Source organism: Pogoniulus pusillus, chromosome 9, assembly GCF_015220805.1.
Source record: "Pogoniulus pusillus isolate bPogPus1 chromosome 9, bPogPus1.pri, whole genome shotgun sequence".
Lineage (NCBI taxonomy): Eukaryota > Metazoa > Chordata > Aves > Piciformes > Lybiidae > Pogoniulus > Pogoniulus pusillus.
In genome coordinates, this window is record NC_087272.1 from 33,033,938 (window position 1) to 33,040,733 (window position 6,796).

The following is a 6,796-nucleotide window of genomic DNA, read 5'->3' on the forward strand; positions in this document are numbered from 1 at the left end:
ATTCTCCCTCAGGTTCACATGGAACTCCTGTGCCTTAACTTCCACCCACTGCCCCGCATCACCTCTATGGGCAGTCAGGCAGCACCAAACCTGAATCCTCTGCAAGAGATCAGCTGGGCCACAAACAGCACATCTCCTGCAGCCCAAGGTGCATTGTCTTAAACAGAAGGCAGACAAAGACCAATACAAAGCCAGGATTTACTGCATCAGAAATAACTGATCAATAATTCTCTCAACCAAAAAACACAGAGCCAGGCAGGAGAACACCTCAAAAACCTGCAGGATAGGGAAAGCATCCTTAAAATAAACCTACGAGGTATCACCAGCATTTAGAGTTATCGACTATATAGAAGTGTCCTGCTAGTTTGAGGATTTTATATATATATAATTGTATTTTTAATAAACATATAGTATATAAAAATAGATAATATATAAATATGTATATATTCATATTTATTATATAGAACATGTATAATTGTATTAGCTTTAGATATTAAAATTATGTTTCTATGTATAATAGAGAAAATCTGGAATATACAAATATTTATATATCAATATCTATTACATATCATATTTATAATTGCATCCTCTTTATACATAAATAATAATTTATACATAAATAATAATTTATACCTAAATAATAATTTACATATAATTTATAAACATAGAATATACAAATACTTGTACACTAATATCTATTAAATATAATATTTATAATTACATTATCTTTATAGATAAATTATATTTTTATATATGATATATAAACATAGAATATACAGACATTTATATATCGATATTTATTATATATAATATTTATAATTACATCATCTTTATATAGAAATCACATTTGAAATATAATATATAAACATAGAATATATAAATATTTTTATATCTATTATATATAATATTTATAATTACATCATCTTTATATAGAAATCACATTTGAAACAATATATAAACATAGAATAAATAAATGTTTTTATATCTATTATATATAATATTTATAATTACATCATCTTTATATAGAAATCACATTTGAAATACAATATATAAACAAAGAATATATAAATATTTTTATATCTATTATATATAATATTTATAATTACATCATCTTTATATAGAAATCACATTTGAAACAATATATAAACATAGAATATATAAATATTTTTATATCTATTATATATAATATTTATAATTACATCATCTTTATATATAAGTTACATTTTATATATAATAAACATAGAATATACAGATGTTTATATATCAATATCTATTACATGTAATATTTCTAATTACATAATCTTTATATATAAATCACATTTTATATATAATATATAAACATAGAATATACAGATGTTTATATAACAATATCTATTACATATAATATTTCTAATTACATCATCTTTATACATAAATAATATTTTAATGTATAAACATAGAATCTACAAATATTTATATACTAATATCTATTATATATATTTATCATTACATTATCTTTAAATATTAATTATCTTTTTATATACAATATATAAACATATAGAATCTACAAATATTTATATATCAATAACTATTATATATGATTTTTCATATACATATATATATATAAATTCTACCCAGAAAAGCCTGGATGAGGCACTTAGTGCCATGGTCTAGTTGATTGGCTAGGGCTGGCTGATAGGTTGGACTGGCTGATCTTGGGGGTCTCTTCCCACCTGGTTGATTCTACGATTTTATGACTTCACATAAGCAGTCATGAGTTTCAAACTTTGTGGGTGTTTAACATGATATTAACATGTTCAATCTCACAACAGAACTCTATTAAATAGGCATAATCACACAGTTCCTACCTCTTCCTTTGTAGTCAGAGAAATACAACACTCCCTTGCTCAGCTGAGTTCAGAGGACTGTCTCAATGAAGCAGGAAAGACAACAGCTGTCTTAATTTTGCTTTCAGTGCAGTTGTTGAAGTACAGATCCCAAACAGTCATTTTGCAAGTATCAGCCAGGAAAATAGAATGCTCCAAGGAAACCTTCCAGCATCCTTGCAGTATTTGAAAGAGTCTACAGGAGAGCTAGAATGGGACTTTAGACAAAGGCATGAAGTGTCAGGATGAGGAGTAATGGCATCAAGCTGGAAAATACTCGACTCTGATCAGACATTAGGAAGAAATTCTTCCCCATGAGAGTGGTGAGGCACTGGAACAGGTTGCTGAGAGAAGCTGTGGGGGCTACAGGTATGGAAGTGTTCCAAGCCAGGTTGGATGTGGCCTTGAGCAGCCTCTGCCATGGCAAGGGAGTTGGACCTATATAATCTTTAAGGTCTCTTCCAACCAAACCCATGCCATCATTCTATGAATAGAACTATGGAGGCTACACCATTCCCTGCTCTGAATCTTGGCTGAAATCATCATAAACAAGACTGAAGAGATTTCTGCTGTACTTAATAATTCAACTGCTGTGCACTACCATCTGAGAAACATTTTATTCTGTAGGAAAACACAAAAAACCCAGAGCCTTTCAGGAAATACAGCACCCCTGTATGATATCAGGTTGCAGATTACTTAAGCACTCACCAAACCCAACACTGAACCAACCCCATAATAAAACTATGTCACCTGAAGACAGCAGTTTCGTTTGTTTGCTCATTGAGCTCCCTTTTATTTACCAAGCTTCAAACCATTCCCCTTGTCCTGTAGCTAGATGCTCTCCAGCCTTCCCTTCTGCTATTGGACTGCAGCTCTAGGGTCCCACCTGAATCTTCTCTTATCCAGGCTGAACAACCTCAATTCCTTCAGCCTATCCTCATAGCAAAGCTGTTCCAGCTATTGGATCATCTTTGTGACCCTCCACTGGACTGACTCCAACATCTGTGTCAGTGGTGCAAGCTTCTTCAGAACCCACCTCCAGCACTGAGCAAAGATGACAGATTTTTAACTCCACAAATTTCAGTTCTCAGTAGAGAAAAGCAACACAGGGCTCAATCTAGGAAGGAGACAGCACTCTCTGCCAGAACAATGCTGCCCTCACAGCCTGGTTTTGGTTACTGTTGATTTTTAATCATTAACCTCCTGCTTCTGCAGACTTGCATAGGAAACTCATCTACTTAGCATTTGGGGGGGGGTGGAGGGGGGAAGCCCAAACGAAAAACAAACCCACAAGAAAACCTTTAGCAAAGAGCCAGCATTCATCAAACCCAAGAGGACTTATCAAAAGCCCTACAAAACACCACACACGCTCCACCCTGGGTGGGAATGGCTTTTCCAGAGCGCTGCACCAGTGCTAATTGCCAGCCGACGCAGCACCCCTATTGTTCTGCCGCACGCCACACAGATCCTCTCTTCCTCCTCCTTGCTTTGATTAAAAGCTTGGCTGAGGGAGAAGTTTACGTTGTTCCTCTCACTAAGTGCAGCAGGTAGTCCCCTCCCTGTTTCCTTCGCCCCTTCCTTTCCTGGGGCAGAGGGCACTTGACCACTCACCCTCCAGGCAGCAAGATGCTACTGCTGAGGAACAGTGAGGCACCTCAGATGAAATTAGGGCTTTTAGGCTTTGGGTTTTTTACTGTCTTTTTTGCCACACTGACACACTCCCAAAGTTTGTGATTGCTCCAATAAAAGCTTCAATAGCTCCCTCTGCTGACACCAAAGCTGCTCCATGCAAAACCTGCTCTCCGCCCACACAAAACAGCTCAGGTTCTTGTCTCTCTAGGCATACACAGGTGTGTGTTTGTGTGTACACACAGGTGTGTACACACAGGTGTGCAGAATCCTCCAGAACTCTACCCGTGGTTTGGGTTAACACTTTCCTAAGATTGCCGCTTTTCAAGGAGGATTATTTTGACTGTAAAGCAAAATGCTGAAGGCTGGTAGTTAAATAGTATTTTCAAATCATCCTGTGGATCAATATCTGACCACAGCATGGTAGCTGAGAATCAGCTTAGAATCATTAAGGCTGGGAAAGACCTCTAAGATCATCATCTCCAACTCTCAATCCAGTACCACCATGGCCACTAAACCATGTCGCCAAATGCCACTTCTACACATTTTTAACACCTCCAGGGATGGCGACTCCACCACCTCCCTGGGCAGCCTGTTCCTATGCCTGACCACTCTTGCAGGACAGAAATTTTTCCTCATATCCAACCTAAACCTCCCATGGTGCCTTGAGGCCATTTCCTCTCATCCTACCACTTGTTACTAGTCAGAAGAGACCAACACCCACCTGGGTCCAACCTTTCAGGGAGTTGCAGGTGTGAGGTCTCCCTTTAACCACCTTTTCTCTGCCACTCTCCACCATACCTGCTCTCCAGACCCTTCACCAGCTTTGTCATCCATTTCTGGACCAGCTCCAGAAACTCAGGGTTTTCCTTGGAGAGAGAGGCCCAAAGTGACACTGTGACAGCTAGGAGAAAAGTTTGTCTCAAACTGCTGCTGCCTTTTCTATCGCCATTATTTTTCTGTTTTCCCTCTTCCCACATCTCCATAATCCCCTTGCTGCCTCCTCTCCATACCTGCCCCTCTGCCACCAGTGCCTGCAGGTATCACCTGAGCTCATTTGTTGTTTTGCAACAGCAAGGAGGCTCTTTTGCTGCCAGCTATGAGCTAATAAAACCTCTGTACTACACAAAATTACCATCTTCTAGCCTTATATTTTTTGGTAGCAAAGTTTGTTAGTTGCTGAATTTGCATTCACCTGGAATTGTTACTGAGAGCCAACAAAGTCAAGTAAAAAAGGGCAGAGAGGAAACATAAGAGAAGAAGTAGCATAGAATTGTTTTGACTAGAAAAGACCTTTAAGATCAAGTGCAAGCACTAACTAACTCTTACAGAGGCTAGTGCTAAATCGTGTCCCTTTGCACCACATCTCTGTGGCTCTGAAAGATCCCCAGGGATGGAGATTCAACCACCTCCCTGGGGAGCCTGTTCCTGTCTTAAAGAACCCTTTCAGTCAAGAAGTTTCTCTAATATCCAACCCAAATCTCACCTGGTGCAACTTGGGTCCATTTCCTCTTGTTCTATCACTGGTTACTCAGGAGAGGAGACCAACACCCATCTTATTACAACCTCCTTTCACAGAGCTGTAGAGACCCAGAAGGTCTCTCTGCCCTTAGCCTTTTCTCTAGACTCAACAACCCAAATCCCTTCAGCTGCTCCTTACCAGACCTGTTCCCTCAGACCCTTCACCAGCTTCACCGTCTTTCTCCAAACACATTCCAGCACCTCAATGTCCTTCCTGTAGTAAGGGCCCCAAAACTGAAGGCAGTACTCAAGGTGTGGCCCTACCAGCACTGCGTCCAGGGACACAATCCCTTCCCACACTATTTCTATGTGGGCCAGTATGCTATCACTCTCAGGTTATTTTGTTATGTAGAAGGGAAAAAAGACCAAACAATTAACCCCAGAAAGCGAGAATCAGAATGTGTTCAACCTCTAGAAGCTTCACCCTCAGCAGTGTCTCAATTCTCTTTGAAAACTGTGCCCTGAGGGTTTAAAATAAAATTCTGAATATCAACTCCAGCTGCACATAAACTCCTAAAATTCAAATACCAACCTCAAAACTGACCTGGTGTGATGCAGCCAGGAACACAGAAACAGATAACCGAGGTATGCAGACAAGGTACTACACTGATAATCACCCCTCAGCCAGCCACAACAGCTTGCTTTGAGCCTCCTTCACACCACACTGCTGACACACAGCAAATCTCACTTTTAATGCCATTTGCAGACCATTGGCCACTGCAAGAAGACAATGGAACAAATCAAGCATGAGGAATCACAGGGGGGCACAGGCTGAGAGGAAATAACTGTAAAGAGCTTCCTGTCATTTGTCACTTTTGGTTCCATACCTTATGAAAACGTTTTGAGAATAAAGATAATGCCTATTTAAAAAATACCCCACGTCAAACAATAAAAAGAAGTGGTGCTCAGGAACATGGTTTAGGGCCAGATATGATAAGAGATTTAGAGAATGGTTGGACTTGATGATCTTAAAAGGTTTTTTCCACCAAACCCAATTCTATTCTGCAAGTCTGGATACTTAATTCAAAGGTAAAAAGTTTTTATTGTAGTCCGACACCAACTTGGATTAAAACACAGATTTTCTTCTTTCTCACATGAAATATGGAACTCATGTAAAGTTTGCAATTGTCCCCTCTCAAGAAAACAAAACTTCTCTGAGGTACAGCATATAGCAATATGACCTTCTGGCTACCTCCATAAAGAATCATAGAATGGTTTGGATTGGAAGGGACCTTTCAAGATCATATAGTTTCAACCTCCCTATCATGGGCAGGGACCTCATACTAGACCATGTAGCTCAAGGCCCCATCTAACCTGGCCTTGAGTACTTCCATGCTTGGAGCCTCCACAGCTTCTCTGGGTCAGCCTGTTCCAGTGCCTCATTACTCTCACGGGAAAGAATTCCTTAGTCATGTTTATCTTAGTCAAGTCTCTTCCAGTTAGAGGCCATTACCCCTCATTCTGTCACTCCGTGCCTTTGTCAAAAGTCCCTCTCCAGCTCTCCTGTAGCTTCCTTCAAATACTGGAAGACTAGTTCAAGATCTCCCTGGAGCCTTCTCTTCTCCAGGCTGCACAAGCCCAACTCTCTCAGTTTGTCTTCACTGCAGAGGTGTTCCAGCTCTCTGAGCATTTTTGTGGTCCTGTTCTGGAACCTACATGTTCCATATCCTACCTGTGTTGGGAGCTCCAGAGCTGGAAACACAAAAACTGTAAGTTGGGTCTCTGCCATCCTACAACTATGCATAGGAAAATAATTGTCCTACATCCCCCCATTTATTTCT